Consider the following 19,702-nt stretch of genomic DNA (forward strand, 5'->3'; position numbering starts at 1 on the left):
TTGTCACTTCTGTTTTGCCACTGTTTAAGATGAAATTAGAGTGCGGAGACTAAATGGGTTTTGATACCAAAACACTCTAATCACAGCTACGTACAATTTTATGAATTATACTGCTCCCCTTTCCCATGGGAGAGGCAATGTGGTTCAGGAAAAGAGTCTGCCAGGTCAGCATAGCGGTACCAGCATTCCTCGTGGAGGGTTGTGAGTTATCTCAGGTTCTCCCTGTTCTCTTGGTGCTGGAAAGATCATCCCAAATTGCAGTGCAGGATGCTGGGGTCTCCTCTCCAAGTATCTCAGGTTCTCCCTCCCTTCTGGCTTCCCTCTGAACTTTCTCTTCTGGCATCTCTGCTCCCCAGAGTCTCCCCAAAAATTCTGTGGTTTCCCTACTTAGAGGATTGGGCAGAGAATACCTCTTTGGTGACTGATCCAGTCAAATCACACTGCTGTATTCTAATCTGCTGTTGCTGTTGTCAATGTTTCTGGTTTGCTTGATCAGAATGCTTCTGGACAGGCTTGTATTTCATGATGAACAGGTTGGATAGTTTGGCTATTTATTTTCTTGAGCATACAAACACTAATCATTCTATTTGGGACAAGGGGTTGGTCATATTTTGTGTACTTCTATTAAAACATCCATGTAAGATAGATACATTTATTTTGTCAGTGAAGAATATATACATACATCTCTAAAATGAGTTATGTATGAAGCTTTAGATTTAAGTTCTATGTTTCATGAAGCCTACAGAAACACGAATTTGGTGCTCAAGGATCAAATGCTGATTACTAGAAGGGAAGTGCTCACATCAGGCAAAGCAAAGAAGTCCCATGGAAAATACATTCATTCTGTCCGCAGAGTCCCAAGTGTCAAAATTTTCATGAATTTAATTGCAAAGTCACGACTTGAGTCAAAATTAATCTGCCGAACTCCTTTTCACATGTATTGACAATCTGTGCACTAGTGATATCAAACTGTTCAGAGCTCTTCATGTGAGTTGTTAACTGACTGGAACTTGTAAACACTTTAAAAAATTCTTGCAGCTTAAGGAAATCTTATTATGATTGGGGAAAATTCCTATCCTTTCTCCTCATACTAGGCAGCCAGAAAACTAGGATGCTTTAAATTCCTTGAATTTAAAGGAGTTTGAGATGTACTTTGAAATGAAAAATGTATTTCCTCTTCCTGTCTCAATTTCCATTTACTCTGAATGGCTGAAGTTGCTCTAAAAATGTTTTATATTTAACAAAAAAATTAACAGCAAACAGATCAAACACAGAGAATTTCAGGACTCAAAGTCTACTTTTTTCTTCCCTCCCTGGCTTCTATGCCAGTTAAAAGAAGGGAAGCAGGGCCATGACGTTATGAAGAAAGTCCAAACCACACCAGTCTTGCAGGTGTATGCATATGGGAGAGAAGAAGGAACGTCTTGAGAGAAAATACAGTTCCCATTCCTTCTTGAGGTAAACCCCAAAATTTTTCCCTTTCTATGTGTGACAGCACACAGCCTCGGTGAACACAGCGACTCTCCCCAAGAAACTGAGGCACCCGCCTTCACGGGGCTGCACGCTGGACTTGGAGAACAAAGCCACGAACCTGGTCCTTCCACAGCCCTGCCTTTAGTCCCAAGCACATGGTTATTCAGAGCTGAATAGACTGAGGAAATCTTTCAGCACTTCGGTTTAAATTAGCACATCCTCATGAAAAGTTTTCCCGAATACTTTATAATCAAGTGAAATACTACGTAGGTACGTCCAAGCTATTAAGAGCATCTGGAAAGGCTTGCTCCATGGCACACATGAACTCGCCCCGGTGAGGCAGCATGCTGGAGTACAGCGTGCTCTCCCCCAGGCACGGCCGTGCCCTCGGTCCGACAGCCGAGCTGTTTGCTGAGGCCAAGATCGCCGTCCCCAGAGGAGCTCTCATTCCTTGCATTTTTAAGGGAAGAAATTCTGACACTTAACAGAAGCAGAACCAACAGTTGGTTGTTTCTCCTCCTCTCTTCTACCAACAGGTGACTTTAGGCTGAATTAAAATGGGACTTGGAATGAAAAATAGCCACTTTTGCTGTGCAGCCTCTAATTACTCAAAGCCATTAAGAAGCTCTTGTAGAATGGAAAAGCTGCAGTGTTATTTTCACTTCTCTTTTCCCTTGTTGGTAACCTACGCAGCATCTGAGGCGCTCTCTTTGTGCACACTGAGCTGGATCTGTAAAACAAAGTCTGTACAACACACTCCACCTAACGAAGCTGTTTGAGGTAAATAGGTCCCTGACACCCTTTGAGATTCTCTCTCCTCTTATTTCTTCTCTTTTTTTTTTTAATTCCATCTCAGTAATCGCTAGTGCTGTGGCTGAATGCAAGGCCCTTCCTCTTCAGAAGCTGATTGTGGTAAGACTTAGATTGCTACCCCTTTCGAAGAAAAATGCCTCTTGACAGCTCTTTGGAATGAAGGGGGAGTTACGTGCAGGGGTGACACTGGCAGAAAGAGTTGGCTCTCACCGTTTCTTGAAACTGCATAATGAATGAAATGTTTAACAGAAGAGAGGATGTAGGGCTGGCAACACGTATTAGTTAAAGGGCTTTTTGAAGCCATCTGTCCACCAGCTTTAGCCACTACTGAATGAAAATTCGTTTTGAAAGCAAAAGGGACAGACACTCTAATCTTCCAGCTCTTCATCCTCCACTGCAAGCCAACGAAAGGCACTTGCAATGCTCAGGGAAGGAATGCGCTCCTCAGCTAAGGGACGACTGCTTTGCAATCATTTAAAATCGTGATGCTGACAATACTTACATCAGTTAACCGTATTTATAAATGCAAAGTACCGCTTAGGACTGAAACAATAAAAGTCAGCTGCATAAAAATCAGCTACCCTTTACATGCACTTCAGAGTGCAAATTCACAAAATTTTAGATAAACCAAAGAGAGCTTCAGTCTCTTTTCCAAATATAAAACTGCAGTTTAGTGCACCAGTCAGAAGTCCCGACTTTCAACTCCTGTCTTTAATCACTGAACCAAAACGTCCCTGCTCTGGCTGGCCCTGCTGATGCTAGTTTTGGAGGTACCATTCTTAATGATTTATGCTCGCCTCTGTTTCTGCACAGACTGAAGGATAGAACAATTCCCGTATTGTGGGGATAATTTGTGGTATTTACTCTTCACAGGACATGGATCAAATAAAAAGCTTACTAGTTGGTCAGTGCAAAACTGAGATTTGTAGACAAACATTTTATTTAAAAGTCTATGAAACTAAAGTACAAATTGCAGACTTAAGAACTCTCTACCATCAGTGAACAAACAGTAAGAAAGAGATTATTTCTCACAGAGCAGAACATGAAAATGCAGTTACTCTCTGATGATACTCATCGTACTTGAGACCCACTTCCTACCCAACACTGCACGCTCTTGATTCAACACAAATGCAAAAGAGAATGAAACCGTGTTTAACCACTAATCCTATATTACCAAATGTGGGAAAATGACGTGTTAATTTATGCAACAGGATCTGAAGAGCAATGTAAAAGGAAAGAAAACCATCCAGGCAAATGTCTTGGGTGCGCCCTGGCCTACTGGATCCGTGCACCTGGCAAATCAGCAAACTAAAGCAAACAAATGTGGGAAGTAAGTTCATGTTTCTGAAGAAAAGAAAATAAGACAATTTCCCTCGCCCCCATTCTAAGTTTGCATTATTATACTTTCCCAGGGCTATTCCATGTTAGTTGTTACCATCATTCACAGCCGTTGTTTAGACAGCTTGAGCAGTGGCAACAGAAGTGAAGTAGATATTTATGCAGTTGAAACTATCGCATACAAGTGCATCTTTGGTCCTAATTTCAGCAGGAAGAGATTATACGGAGAGAGTTAAAACGGATATAATGTTTGAGGGAAAAATAAGTCCTTGAAAGCTTTGTCCCAAAATGTTAAAAAGTAGCATCTGAACAATGCATTCTCTTAGTGGTACCTCACTGTTTAGGTTGCATGGTTTGCCATCCGGAGCCCAAATAGCTCACACAAAATTACAGCCTGGAGAAAAGAGCATGGAGCTCCAGCCCTGCTAACAGAATATTTTACAATCAGCTTGCAAAGGGCCTATTTGCTAGTTACAATGTGTATGCGCGTGTGGTGAGAAGAAATAAGGCGACATTTGGAAACACTTGCGCTCCTCAGCTGGCAAAGCGGTGAGAATCTGCGTGTGAATCACATACCTGCGAGACAGCTCTGGGACTCGAGGCCTGGAAGGAATTACATTGACCCACCGACAGGGATCGACATGGTCCCACGCGGGATGGGTATGCAAGCCAGAGGCAAAGGCCGGTAGGAGCCCTAAGGGGATCGAAATTGAGACCCTATGGTGAATGATCAACTTCTCTCCCAGGGGTCTGGAAAGCTGCACTAAGGGGCTCTGGCAAATCTGAGTCCGGGCTTGGCTGGAAGAGCGTGAGCAGAGAGGAGGACTTGTAGATCTTTAGAGACCTGGAAGAGTGGTGTTAGGGAAGAAGGTGCAGAGCTGCATGGCCCAGAACGCAGCAAACAGGAACAGCTAACAGTCACAGCAGTTTGCTATTACCATTGCTACGTTTATTACCGTTGATCAAAATATTTATCTGCAAAACGCAAATTTATTGAAAAGCTTAGTCCTTTGCTGTACTCAGAGTATCTAATATTTACCAGTCTTTTCAAAGTAGTACCTTGCAGAAAAATAAAGCAAAAAACTTGAAGGTAAATTGGAACCATCTACCGATTCCATCAGTGACATACTACCCTGAGTAAGTAGTAGTCTGTAATTCACCACTGGGGAAAAACAGTCACACTGAGTTGCATTTAATTTAAGCAGGGCTGGACAGAACAGATTATAGCATAATATAATGCAAGGCAGAGAATGTGCTTTGTCCAAATGGAAATGGAGGTTGAATGAATAGTCATATAAAATAGAATGTGTATTCTTGTTTATGTGAAACGAGTATCTACAGACTAAAATGACTGAAAAGTATCTATATAGGTCTATTTAAAACTGGAAAGAGAGAGGCAATTTGAAAAATAACTATTTTATCTGTTAGCAAGCTGATAAGGGAAGTGATGTGACTGAATGCTGCTTTTGTTTAAAAGCAACTGAAAAGATAAGAACCAGAACCCTTGCAGAGATGTGTGGCCAGGCTACATTACTGGCTGGACACAACCTAAAAAAATCCAACCCCTAACTAAAATGGCAAATTACTTACTTGGCAAATACAGAAACATAGCCCCGGCTTGTGCCAACTCCCAGTCCCAGCTCCACCGAGGCACCTGAACAAAGGCCTTTCATAGGCAGTGTAATTTAGGCTACCCGAGTTCGTCAGGATGCTCAGGTGTATAGAGGGGCCTCACGGAGCGCCAGACAGAGACAAATTCACATGGAGTAAGCGAAGCACTTTGCTGGCATGTGGACGTGGGTTCCGGAGGCTATTCCCAACACAGAAGACAATCACTGGCAGGTAATAAAGGAGGCATTTATGCGATATGTCAGCGGTTAGTGCAAAGCTTAAAAGAAATGAGATCATGTGGCAAGATAGCATTCTCTGCCTTTCCCCCAGGGGAAGGAGCATTACTGTTATTACTATAAGCCATTGTTACCGCTACTTCTTTGAAATAAAACGTGACACAGTATCGTCAGCTGATACTTGTGCGATCGCAGCTATCATAAATTGTGGTTTCCAGAATATTAATCTCCGGTTACGCTATGCAACTACCACACAAGTGTGCAGCATGGAGACAGACAGATCCCTAGGTAAAAAACACCCCTGCAACATCCCTCAAACAAGACCGCCTGTGCCCAGATACTGCTTTACTGCGGGCTTTCGAAAGATGAAAATAAAAAAACAAAGTACAAACAGGTTAATACAACAAGTTTCACTTGCCCTCTTGGCGTAGACAGGGTAGCTATAGCAATTCAGCCCAAGAAAGCCCAAAGAAATGAGTATCTTCACGCCCCATTTGCTAGACTTTATCAGACTAATTTTCCATTTATTTTCTATGTTCTATATAGAAAAAATAACTCTAAAATAATCTTTCATTTGAAGTGCAAATCTAATTGCTTGCTGGAATGTACATGACAGGTACAATATGGCTCCTATTAAGATAGGATATCTTAAGCAGAACAGCTTCATTCCAATTTCATAGTACATGGAGAAAACATAATTTATTGAAAAGAGTTAAACATTGAAACATCTGAATTTATTTGAAATTTCAAATTAATTTTTATGGTATCCATAAAAACTTCATTTTTTTCCTCCAGAAAACCCACAAGCATGCTATTCTTTTCTTTTTAAACTTTACATGAAGCATAAGTATCATAACTATCCTTTAAAAAATTAAACGAACAGATAATTGAAGACCAGATGAGCACCTTCTGAGATTGAACTGCTGTGTATCTATTAAACCCCTTGTTAAACCACTAAACACAGGGTTTTAGAAGCTAACCCTGTCAGTACACCATAAACCAGCTATAGTTTAGTTACGTCCAACTCACGGTGAGAAGGTTGAACCACGCTAAAAAGTATTAAGCAAAGTAAAGAAAACAAAACAGTGTGCATGCTCGCATTTATCCCTCTGTGACTTGCATCTAACTATCAATTATTTTGTGACTGTCAGTTTTTTGCTGATAACTAAATTACATCACTTCTTGAATGGAAAAGTTTTTGCCCATAGATTGCAGACCAGGAATCAATGATGTAAGAGCAAGAAGTACTAGATGGAACGAAATTTCTGAACTGTGGGAAAAGCATGCTACTTATTTTCAACATAAGCACACAGAGTTGCAGCAAGAGCATGTAATAGCATCAGAGCTATGTAATACCATCAGAACAGAGATCATTAAAAGAAAGTTTCCCACAAGAACCCCTGGCCAATTCAGTTTATGTTTAGTTTCTCAAATACTCTTCTGCAAAGACACTTCCTACTACCTCCTCGATTACCACTTAGGTACCTGCCAGGGATGGTCCCAGTACAGCATTTGTCACTAATAATATCCTGCATCGCCCCAACTACAGCAGCTCCATACTTTCATCTGTAGGAGTCAAATATGGAATAAAGGCAATATGCACAGCCACAGCTTCATTTCTATTCAAAATACTCCCTCGTTTCCCTGAACTTCGCAGTTATGCGAGAGATGAGCAAAGAACATCCTACAGTGCAACAGCTACTGAGTTTATATCCTTACTCTCCAGGGAAGCAATCTTTTGCAGGTGTAGAGAATGTTTCATATAGTATGAGATTCTACAGCTGATGGACTAGCACAGTGGCCCCCAATTGAACTAAAGCTGAAGGGAAAGTGGACTAAAGCATCTGTTTCTGTCTCTTATATGTTGTAAAACATCTCATACAATAAAAGTCCATAGAATAAGCCAACAGGCTTTGATATATATTATAACGCAATTAACAGCCCCATTTTTCTAAACACACGTGGTTGTAGTTTCCATTCAGGACAGTTTAAAATCTCAAAGTCAGGTGTAAGTGCATGGAAGGATTGAACTGAATAGCTAGAGACATGTTTATGCCACAGTTATGATGAACAGTGTAAATGTTCTTAGTCAGCTACCTGGCTGTCTTCAGTTTGGCTTTTTAGTACAGATCTCTGTCGAAGGGGCTGGAAAGTGCGTTCTAGAAGACAAGCTGTGCTGCTTGTGCACATAATGCGTTTCCCAAATCAAGAGCAGACAGTTGCAGAGGGGCTTAATGAAGAAACAGTCAGGTTGTGGATGGAAAGAAACAGCGATGCTGGGTCAAAAAGATGAGTTTTGTCAGTCACTGCAGTTGTTATACTACTGAAATTGAAGCACTGGAGAAAACTGTGGTGTAATGGAAGAACTTCAAAGCAAAAGGAAGTCCTTTACAATGACAGAGAAAAGTGTATATTCCTGCTGTGACAAGGAGATAGGGACCAGGGGAAATATAAAATATGAACAGTGCAAAAGGGGGCAGGAAGAGACAGAATCAAGTGATACATTTGGAGATATGAAGAATATGAAATAGATAAAGAAGTTCAGACAGTAAAAAGCGAGGCTTAACAGATAAGCCAGCACAGAAAGGCTGTAATGTTGGATCCCAGTGGGGGAAAAAGAAACAAGCACCAGCGTGTAGATTGTGAGCGTGGGACATGATGTGGCTGACGGGGGGGTGGGACTGTCTCAGCAGACAAGCTCAGGGAGGAAGATAACCTACTACCTTGGACAGAGGAAAGGAAGCAATCGGCACAGCAAATTCACTAACTCTGGTAGTACAGCAGTGAAGGAAGGAGATGCTGGAGATAAAGCAGAACTAGTGAGATAGGCTGTGAGAGAGGAAAAGGTAATGGCATGAAACTCAGAGTAGAGCAAGTCCATAACTGTAAGAAAAGCGTAACCATGAGCCAAGAAATTGCTCATCTTCTTCATCTGCTGGGAAGGAAGGAAGTTGAAAATGCAGTAACGGGCACAGTAGTGAGCTCAGCAATCCAGACTAAACTCTTTCTTTCCCTCTTAACCTGTCCTAATTTACAGTTCTATTATATTCCTTAGCTCACTGTCGTGTTCAGGCTGCTTCAGTTTGTTCATAGAGTTTTTAACACACTGGTAAAAGCACACAAGACCTGTGACATGAGAGGTTTTAACTGTACGTGTTCCCTTAGGCATAGGGTGCTGCTCGCTACAGAGCGATTCTCACAGAGTTTGTACACAATGCATTAACGACCCAGATGATGTTCATTCTTCTTACTGCCCTATCGATTAATTTGAGGGTTCTGTCACCATCCACATGTACTCCATCTCCACTCTGCTCTGCAATGGATTTTCCACCAATAACTTCAAAAACTTAATGGACCCCCAGATATGCAGACAGAACGTTACAATATGCTTATTACAATATGTTTATTTCAACAAGCAATGCATTCCAGTGCACAGAAAACCCACATCTCACTTTACTGAAAACCCCATACTTCCCTCCAGGCAGCTCACAAAATTAAGAAACCAAGCAGGATTTTATTTCTAGCTTGTACTTAGCAACCAAATTACTATGCAAGCTTGAACAGGAGATCCAAGTTTTGCCCTACCCCCCCATTTATACTCATACAAGGGCACCAGGTGGGAAGAGTGGAGCAGCACAAGCAGTTGGCAGAGCTCATCACCAAGCCTGACGTACAAACCCAGGAACAATTAGAAACTGCAGAGCACAGGTTATGTGTACTGAGGCAGCAGACAAGTAAAAATAACTGACAGCTTCACCCAGTAAGCAGGATTATCACAATGTGGTTTTATTGACTCATTCAAGCAATAAGTACTTTAAATTATGCGTTTCAGATAAGAAGCCTCTTGGATTGGTGGCTGGTCTCACCCAGGCCAACATCTGCAATTCCTTTGAGAGGTCTCCTGTAGAACTGCAGCTTCTGGAGAGAGATGGCCAAAAATGACAAATTCTCTCTCATGCTCCTCTGCAGCCATGGCCAATGAAGCTAAGATACACCTCATTTCAATCTGCTGGAGGAAAGATCTATGACAAGGGAGAAAGCAAAAAGACTATGGAAAGAAAGAAAAGCTATCATGAAAATGTAGTTTAGAAGCAAGAGTCAGAGCGCTATACGCAGTCAGACGGGCGTGTAAGAAGTCCAGCAACTGAGAGGCTTCATCAGCATCCAAGAATATGTTGATTGAATGCAGTTATCTTCCAAAGAAAGATTATTCAGATAATCAGAGCACATCTAAGGCATGCGACAGAGTGCAGACATACATGGTATGATACAATATTGCCAGTATCTCAGAAAAGCATATTTTGCCAGAGTTTCACACACCAGGTAGCACAAAAGAGACATTATGAAGGCACCAAAGATGCTTTGCAGAAAGCTAACAAGGTCTCACCCACCCTCAATCCCCATAGTAGGGTGATGAAAGAATTGTTTTATGGCAGCACTGCAGAGGTGTTTCACGAACCAGTATTGCTACAATCCTCCAAGTTACCTGTCTTTCTGCTTTTGAGTTTTTCTTTGTTAAAAAAGCAGTGGCCGACAGGAATTAATGACAGTTGTCTTCCACCCTTGGAAGATGAGTTTCTGGGACATCTAATTGCATGGAGCACAGGACTAAGAGAATATTTCAGCCTCTAAACAAACGATGAATTTTGCCTGACCCCAAGCAAGATAATGGCTTCTGGTATTCCAGTGGGAGCTTTAGATCCCATCACTTGTCTTCATGAGTATAATGACCTGACCTATAGACAGGACTAGCAGTTTGAAAAATAATGTCTGTCTCTATTAGATTATAACTATGTATGCAGTGGCTATTTTTTCCCCTTTGATAATATTAATGCAATGAAATCTAAAGCATAATCCCTAACAAAACACAAATAAAAAGATCACGATCTCTAATTAAATAGAATTTTTCTTGTTGATACAACACGTACAGATGCTTCTCTTATCTGATGTATCTCAAATCTTATTGGATGCAACTTTTCTTATCCTGCTTTTGGCCAAAACCCGCAGGCCTTCCTTACAAGAAATCAAAGAAAGACCTTCTAGAACAGGAGGTCTGGCACTGCCCAAAGATGTAGTCCTTCAAAGCTGATTCCCATAAACTGTGAGATTTGCCAGGAATTCCCTCTACATCCCTAGAATCCTGGGAATAAGTCCCAATTGCTGGAATACTGTTTAGTAATTAAAAGAATTTTCTTTTTTCTTTCTCTGCAGTCTAGCTCAGGTGAGCTCTAAATAATTTCTAAAGAATAATGAATTAAAAATTAGCATGAAGACCACTCCTTACTTCATATGTTAACAGATTGAAAACTTTCTTTTTAAAAATATAATTCTGCTAAATATTAAAACCTGCAGTCTTAAAGAGAGTGGTAAGCCTAACATGGAGTCCAACGCAGAAGACTCCTCCTAGTCTCCTACAACAGGGTAACTGACCTTGATTTTCATTACGTTTTCAGCCTGGGACATATAACTCACTTTGTGGTTAATTATCTTGTACTGGAGTCCATGACAGCGGTTTGAGTGTAGAGCTATTGTGGGTATAACCAAATCCATTAGAGTCTCACTGAGTAGGGGAGCAGACCTAAGCTTAAGAATTTACCAACTCACTCAGTATAATTACTGTCAGCATGAGGCAGGCAGGTATGGAAGGAGGAAGGGAAGGATCTATTTTTTTTTTTCCCTCCTTCCCTGGAAAGTGTCTGATTGTAAATGGATGGCAGTGCTAAGGTGAGAACATGTTGTAATTCCTGTATAAGGAGATAGGGTTTATTTAGGTTCCCAGTCTTCAATTCCCCCTTCCTGTTTGCCACTTAGTAAATACCTGAGCTGACCTACAAGTAATTAATGGACAATTTAAGCATTTTTTGTTCCCCCCCCCCAAAAGGTGGAAAGTTAAGGATATGCTGTTTTAGAAAGATGATGAGCAATATTAAGGATAGGGGTAAGAAGATGCAAAGGATACAATGGAAAGAACTGAAAAGTATTTATGGAGCAGCAATTGCAACACTGCAGACAAGTCTTGGCACAGAAGTCATAACAATTAGAGATAATTCTAATTGCATTTCAAATATATGGAAAACAGACTTGCAGTTTAACATACATATTAAGTAGGGCTGAAGTGCATGCAATTCCCTGAAGAGGCAAACTCTGCAGGACAGCAGGTTGCTTTGGCAAACCTGCTTAGCTGTCACCTGGGCAAAATTCAAAGGGCGCAGGCAGAAGCAGCCCATTTCTAATGGAAAGTTGTGTCGTAATACCGCCATTTAGTAAAACTAATTAGATATGCTGCTCCAGCCAGGGTGCCCGTCAGCCTGAGGGTGGCAGCTTAGAGGTGTCGGCCCCTCCACAGGCACCGCTGGCTGGAGGAGAGACTCCGTCGCTATGCACGGAGGAGTTTTGACCGAGGTCAGAAACTGTCCTGTTGGCGCCGGAGCCCGGCGAGGAGCTGTCCATGGCGGCGGAGTGAGCAGCGCTCCCGGGCTGCCCGCACGCCTTGTGCTGCTCAACGGCGGCTGCGGGCTTCGCTCCTCTCTCCAGCAACACCCTGCTGTTCCCTCGGGCCCACACCATAAACCCCACAGGTTTCTGTTAGAAAAACAGAACTGTTCTGCTGGGTTTCGCTCTGTAGTTTCCAATGAGAACAGGAGCTGTCCTCCAGGGTCTTCAGTACCAGCACAGTGTCTTGTGCCTCCCAGAGAGTACATGGCTTCTGAAAGCAACCAGGATAATCATGCTGCCCTAAAGGGTTGCTGTTATTAAAGACTATAAAAGTTCAAAATACATATTCCCTTAAAAAAAAAAAGAAAATCACCTTTCCACAGGGAAATATTTGCCGGCCACTGCATAATCTGCAGATTCTCTTTAAAGTGACAGAATCTCATAGTTATTTCTTTTCAAGTAGATGTGGTCACCAAAACCAGCTTGGGCAGGTGCCACCCTTTCTGTTTGACAGCAGCATTTCCCAGATTAATTTTGGGGTTTGGTGCTGCCACTATTCACCACGGTTTGCAATCTTAGAAACCGGGAGGAGAGAAAAGACTACACAAATCTTATTTTTCAGTAATTTTTGTCCACACCAAGTGCTGATCTGTCATGGGGACAGTGGACTTTTTGGTCCTTGATCTCCTGTTCACTTGCATGTGCTTGTATTAAGAGGGAGGTACGTCTCAACTGCATGTATTTTTGCCCACGTTGTTCTAAAGCATCCCCAATGTGTTTCCATCTGTGAGAAGTTAGTATTAAGTAAATACAATTATATTGCTAATATTTGTGCCAAAGTGGTACTTTAATATCTGTATAAAACGTTTCACGCCCCAAGCTGAAGAGGTGCAGCTCCTGAACAAACTTCATGTACTATTTTCCAGCAGGACAGGCAGGTATCTGAGTTCCCGGAGAGGCCCTTTTTGCTGCTGCGGTGTGCTCCTCACATCGTGCGCAGTTTGCCAGTTGGGCTCCCAGCTATGGGATAGCAGAGTCAGCCAGGCACGCAGCTCCGAGCTTCCTCGATCCCACTGAGCCCCAGTGCGCTGTCTCCTAGGACATCCAATCCCTTATCTCCTGGTACCTGTGTTTTACTCTGCAGCCTCAAGAAGGATTCGTTCAACGTTGTTCCGCAAATACTTTGAATATTCAGTTTGCAATAGCTTTACTGAAGTCTGCGATAAAGCTTTTCAACATTTAAGCACTTGTCCAGTTTCACTTGGAATTTACTTGATGTATAAAATAAAAATTAGTACAAACATGACCTGTGCCTATATAAATATTTGCCCACATTTGGTAAATGTTTACATATATAATTTTTGAAAAGCTCCTCTTACTATAGCAATTTCAAGGTTTTAAAAAGAAAAAGAAAGATCTTTTCTCCCTGCTTTATTCACACTGTTACAGGAAATTAGTGGTTAAGCAAACTTTTTAAAAAAAAGGCTTAACAAAGCATGTTTTGCAAGTTCATTTAGTTTTGAATGAACTTGACAAATTTTGAAAGCAATCATCATTGCAGTTTGACCAATTTCAGAGCACCGATGAAAGCTGCCTTTGCTATTTGAATTTTAAAGATTGGCCAAAGTCTTATGTCAGCTGCCTTGTTCTGCAGCCTGTCTTTGAATCCTCTTAGGAAAGTCAGGGATACCCACAAACAATAGAATTAAAATCTGTCTTTAGGACTGGCAAACCATTCAAAGTTCTGTCTAGCTGCTTAGCATAGACTGTGCTAGGCCTCAAGAAGAGAATAGGCCCCTAAAGAAGCAATAATTTTCAGATTGTTGTGTACAATGCAGTGATAAAGCTCCCTGTCACATTTTTCTTCCCAGTTACTGAAGTTCCCATTCAGATGAATTGTCACAGCTTCTTCAATCCAAACAAGCACCCTTCCGGCCTTGTTTGCATTAAAATGTGATAAAACTAAAGGTGACTTTAGCACAGCTGTGCAGAAAAGTGGATTAGGTCAAAGTGACAGCGTTTGTTAGGCATTGCCACAAAGGTGGTTCAAGATTTGTCTAGAGCGCTAATGTGGGAGAAGCAGAAGTTTCTTAAACCCAGACATTTGTAATAAGGGCACAAACAAAAAATAGTATTTCTTTCATCCAAACGTAGTTTCCCAATGGCAGTGGGCCAGCCTGTTGACCTGTTGTCACAGAAAAATTTGGAATGGCACCACAAAACAGAGTGCCTTGTATTTTCTGTCATTCTCGCCAGCCATCGTGCACAAGTCAAGCACTGCTGTCAATACCCAAAGCATTGACAAGGCGAGGGCCAGCATCCTGACAGCATGGTGCCGTTCAGACTCCTCACGGACGGACAGACAGACACTGGCTCCAGAGCTCTGCGATCCCATAACGCAGAAATGTTTTGTAACGCTATTTTGGAGGCAGAAGTAAGGAAGGTCTGTTTTTCTTATTCGGGGTGAAGCTGTAATCGCCGGTCTTTCAGCAAAGAGGGCATTGCTCACTTCACCATCTTTTAAGCTCCTATTTCTATTTTATTTTACTTTTAAGGGAAAACCCCACCAAAGCCAAAAGCCATCAGAAATAGCACCCTTTGCATGCCACCTGCTGGCAATTATTTGTATTTGGCTAAGATGGTGGCAGACAATAGTTTTCTCCGTGACAAGAAATACTTATTATCTCAAAGGTTGCCAGAATAACCAGTGAAAGTCCCACGTATGAGCACATTGGGCTGAGGAGAACCAGGACGAGGCCACCAAAATCCACCTTCTCTCCACAGCTCTGCTATTTATTTCTCCAGCTCATTTATGGCTCCTAACCCTCAGAGACGCAGATACACACCATTAATCTTCCCAGTGCACAAATAAAAACCTCTGAAGATGCTATTGTGTAACAACAGGATTTATACTTCAGGCTCTACCTGACGCACTTTTACTAGTTAAAGGTACTAGGAAGTTTCCAGATTTATGGGATTTATTTTCAACCTGGACTTTAGAGATAGTTGTCATGATTTCCACGCCCCGCGCTAGCGTTACTTCCAGGAAACGTGGCCCCTCAGCACGCATGGTCTGCGCCACAGGGTGCTGCTACATCACACGGGACCAAGAACAACCACTGGGTGAGGGGGATCCCAGTGATGCTAAACTGAAGGAAAAATAATAAGGGGAGCTTTAAAGACTCTTGGGTAAGTTATAAGAGTAAGAAGTTTCCGAAAGAGAAAGCTCTGCATCAGTTCATTCTTGCTGGCAGAAGAAATCACTCATTTGATCTGCTCCAATAAAGGTACTATAAGCTTCCTTTGATGCAGGTCACTCATTATACAGTCCCAGCGAACACAAAGCAGAAGCATATTTTTATTTTTACACATCTAACCAAAAGTTAATAGTACACAGTTCTCCTCAAAGCCTTCCTTCAGCTGGTAAGAGAAGGAGCTAGACGTAGCCTGTTGAACAACCACAACTCTTCACGGCAGAGAAGGGCCAGAGCACTGCTGCTAAGGGAGCTGCAGCGTCAGGCAGCCGACCTTCGGAGAAGGGTGCCAAAACACCCAGGATTTTAGTGAGGCACAATGGTTTATTTGAAATGGTCTCCTAGAGTGAAGAGGCTAGGCGTCTTTCGAAGACAGCTATTTAATATGAATTTACACAATCTATTGCCGTCTGTATCTGCAGAATTAGACACCTGCAGTGACAGCAAGGCAAACTGTATTGCTAAGAAAGTCCAGGAAACCACTGTCTTAAGGAGCTGGCCATCATCAGTGTAGTCTCATAGCAAAATGCAGAGGAAACAAAATCCACTCCTGGCTTATGACAGGGCTTCACAACCCCTTACGGAGAAAGGAGCCTAAAAGACAGGTCTGTCTGGGGTGGGGTTGAAATTTTTGGAAAGGGTTCAGGAATTCCAAAGGATAGAACTTTTTTTTTTTTTTTTTTGAAAGCAGAGGGCAAAAAATCTGACTTTAGAAATTAATATACCCTGGAAACAAGTGTGTCTGAAGCCTAGCCGGATAAGAAGCCAGCTGACATATGAATAGCTCCGTAGCTTGGCAGATGCTCTCACAGATAACGACATACACAGCGCTGCTCTAAAGATGTAAAACCCAACACTTGCTGGTGTAGCACACGGGAGAACGGAGCACAGCACATGGTCCTGCTAAGGCCAACTGCATAACAAGGCAAAAACAAATGAGACAGATTTTATGACAAAATTGTTCACGGTATAATATATAAATGTATTCGCCATGGACATTAACCCCAAGACTACCAGCTACTGGGGGACTGCATAGCTACTGTTGCATTTTTCTCTGAAGAGAGCATTGTTTGCTACAGTGAAGATATTTCATCTGCAGAGATCAAACCTCAGCAGGATCCTCCTCCTCCTTTGGTGATATATTTCCCCACAGAAGATTCCAGACTTACTCCCTTTCCATCACTTCAAATGTATTGCTACGCTGGAGTCTGGGCTCATGTTAAATTACTACTAATTAACTTCAGCTCACTTATGCCTTTGTAAACACTAACTAGGCAATCCACGAGTGCAAATGTGCGCAGGTTACCCTAGCTTTAACCCAGAGAAAATATCTGTAGAGTATTTAATCGGTATTTCTTTTCCCCCCCCTTTGAAAAGGGGATCCCCACAGCACAGCAAAGCACATAGCCTGCATTTGGCACTGGGGCTAACGAGCCTTTAGGTGACTTCTCTGCACCATGTGTGCCCACGCCTCTATTTCTGGAGTTAACAGAAGAGGAGCCTGATGAGGACGGAGCCAACAGACTGCCAACTAACCTAACTCCAATTTGCGTTCAGCAACGTTAATAGGGTTATGCGTTTTTTCCACATTGAGCCTCCAGGACAAGTCCTGGTGAAACCTTTTACTGCAGCCCATTTAGCTCTCAATAATGAAGTATATAAAGATATTTTCAATCGAAATTCACTCAGGCAATATTGTTAGGGCAATAGTACAATAGTTTAAAAAGAGTTTCAAGCCTCAAACGTTCACTTGTTTTGGAAATGTTAAGTCTGGATTAGAAAGGATCAGCGTTATTGTTCCCATTTGTTGCATCTTGTGAAGTTTTCTGCTAAGTCATCATTCCTTACTGTTCAGGCTGCCTCTGTTAGAGTTTCACTGTCAGTGTTCCACACACAAAGAACAAACTGTAGAAGTATTTATTTTACAATAAAAAGCATTGGACTATCATCTTTACTGGCTTGACACCAATGTAGTTGAAGGCTGGCCTATTCCAATTTGTTGAAAGGTAAGGATGTTTACCATTGCATTAATTTCTAAAAAAAAAAAAAAAAAAAAAAAAAAATAAAATAACCCCACTGTTCTTTTGGCAGAAAGGCCAGCTCCTGAGTTTTTAGACAGCAGGTCAAATGAGTGATTTCTTTTCCTAATTGTAAAGTTGTTGATAAGACATCTTTAAATTGTGTTTAAGGAAGTTTTAGAAGTTACAAACTGTATGTTCTGTTCTCATTTATAGAGGCACCTAAAATTAAGAGACCAATTCCTAATCACTGAGCGTAAAAAGATACATGTGTTGAAGGCATTATATAGATCTGTTAGCGTATTTATATATGGAATCATGCAGTGACTCCTTAGCCACAACAGCCAGAAGCGCATTCTTTCTGAACAGCACTTCTCAATCCCAAAACACACTCTAAAAGCATTGGTATAATGACTTAAGGAGTTCATATCACATCATGCCCTAAAAGAGCCTAAGGAGATTAAACACTGTTTGGCTAGGGACAAGCCTTGCAGTTTGAGGGAGTTTTGCAGGAGACAAGCTGAGAAACACGGAGTAACCGATGGCCGAGAACGCTGCCAAGAGAGGCAGCCCGAGGCCTTGCAGACGTGATGCCTGTTAATTGCCAAGTTCATCAAAGCAGGAGCAGCCTATGTTACAGAGAGAACAGGTCCCGCTGAACCCGCTGACACCTCCGATCGCCCCTGTGCCAGCACCGCTGTGAATTATGCAAGCTCTGCAATGGCTTGGGAGCAGGCGTGCAGAGGCTGCAGGTGCCTGAGCTCCCCCCCGAGGGCCAGCCTCTCCGCTCCACCCCTCCTAACCCACAAAGTTTCCTGGCCACGGCTGTGCTAGGGGCACTCTTTAGAAACTTCTTGGCGGACACGAGTGCATTTCACTACAGCAATCATGATGGAGGCCTACACACATCTTATGTACGCGAAAAGGAAACGCGCCAGACACCTACAGAAAGCAGATACAGGCAGATCAGTGCAAGTTTGCAGAAGAAATACAGTATTTCTACGGGAGCTCGCTAGTCTGCCTAGCTGGTAGAGTAGATATTTGAAGGTCAAGGAGTCACCTTCACCCTGCCGATAGGGAAGGGATGCACTGTCACCCACCTCCAGCTGTTCTAATGCTTGCTAGAAACTACTGGGAAGGAACAGAAAAAGAATTAGTAGTACATAGATACCTTTTCAGTATAACAATGAACCCAGGCCTAGAAATTATTACAGTGATTCAGTTCTACTGTGGAAATAGCTGTGTCACTACTTTGCTAATTAGCTTGGCCAGGTGAAGGTGTTAACACTACACAACCACAAGACAAAAAGATGACCCCTTCTTCACAAATGGGTAAGTCTGAACTGACTGGCTTTAATAATTGCCACAAGGATATAGATTCTGCAGTTACACTGGTTAATTGAAATGCAAACTCTGCAAGCCTATAAGCATGGTATAATTTCCTTAAACCAAGTCTCACTCCTAAGACTGACCTTTAATTTTGTATCAATTAGAAATAATTTCTTTTTATGCCATTGCCCACACCCCATACTCTGAATACTGTAAGTACTGTAATGACACTCCCAAATACTTTTATCCTTTGGTTTCTTAATAATTATGACCTTTATTATTCTTGTTGGAGGGATTTTCACCTTGTTATAACTGCATTCTCCAAAGCAAGAGAATGAATTTATTGTCTTTGCCGAATCTTGCCTGTTGATGCATGCCCCTAGGTCAGTAGTACATACGAGCTCTAATCATGCCGAGATGACGTTAGTTTAAGTTTTTCCCAACCTGAAGGCAAATGCCTTCTTCATCACCAAAGCGTACTTTCATTTCAAGGCATCCAAAGTTAAACCTCCAGGCTTTGGATTCAAAGTAAATGCATTAAGCACATAAGAAACAATTTGGTGTAACAGTTAGACACTATTTAACCTGCAATCAAGACTTTTCCTTCTGTTTTTTCCTAGGAAAAGAGAAAGGAAGAAAGGAAGAAAGGAAGAAAGGAAGAAAGGAAGAAAGGAAGAAAGGAAGAAAGGAAGAAAGGAAGAAAGGAAGAAAGGAAGAAAGGAAGAAAGGAAGAAAGGAAGAAAGGAAGAAAGGAAGAAAGGAAGAAAGGAAGAAAGGAAGAAAGGAAGAAAGGAAGAAAGGAAGAAAGGAAGAAAGGAAGAAAGGAAGAAAGGAAGAAAGGAAGAAAGGAAGAAAGGAAGAAAGGAAGAAAGGAAGAAAGGAAGAAAGGAAGAAAGGAAGAAAGGAAGAAAGGAAGAAAGGAAGAAAGGAAGAAAGGAAGAAAGGAAGAAAGGAAGAAAGGAAGAAAGGAAGAAAGGAAGAAATGTGACACACTTTCACAGATATGATAAATGAAAACAGTTCAGTTCAGCCTTCTGTTTCAAGAAGTGCATTTTTACAGAGTCAAGTGAGGCAACACTTCACTCTAGAATAAACATGGAGATATTTTACATGCAATTTACTTAAACTTTACCTTAAGTTGGAAGCTAACACTTTAAAATATCTTTAGTGTTAATGATTTGAGAACCTAACATAT

This window comes from Balearica regulorum, chromosome 10 (assembly GCF_011004875.1).
Source record: "Balearica regulorum gibbericeps isolate bBalReg1 chromosome 10, bBalReg1.pri, whole genome shotgun sequence".
Classification (NCBI taxonomy): Eukaryota; Metazoa; Chordata; class Aves; order Gruiformes; family Gruidae; genus Balearica; species Balearica regulorum.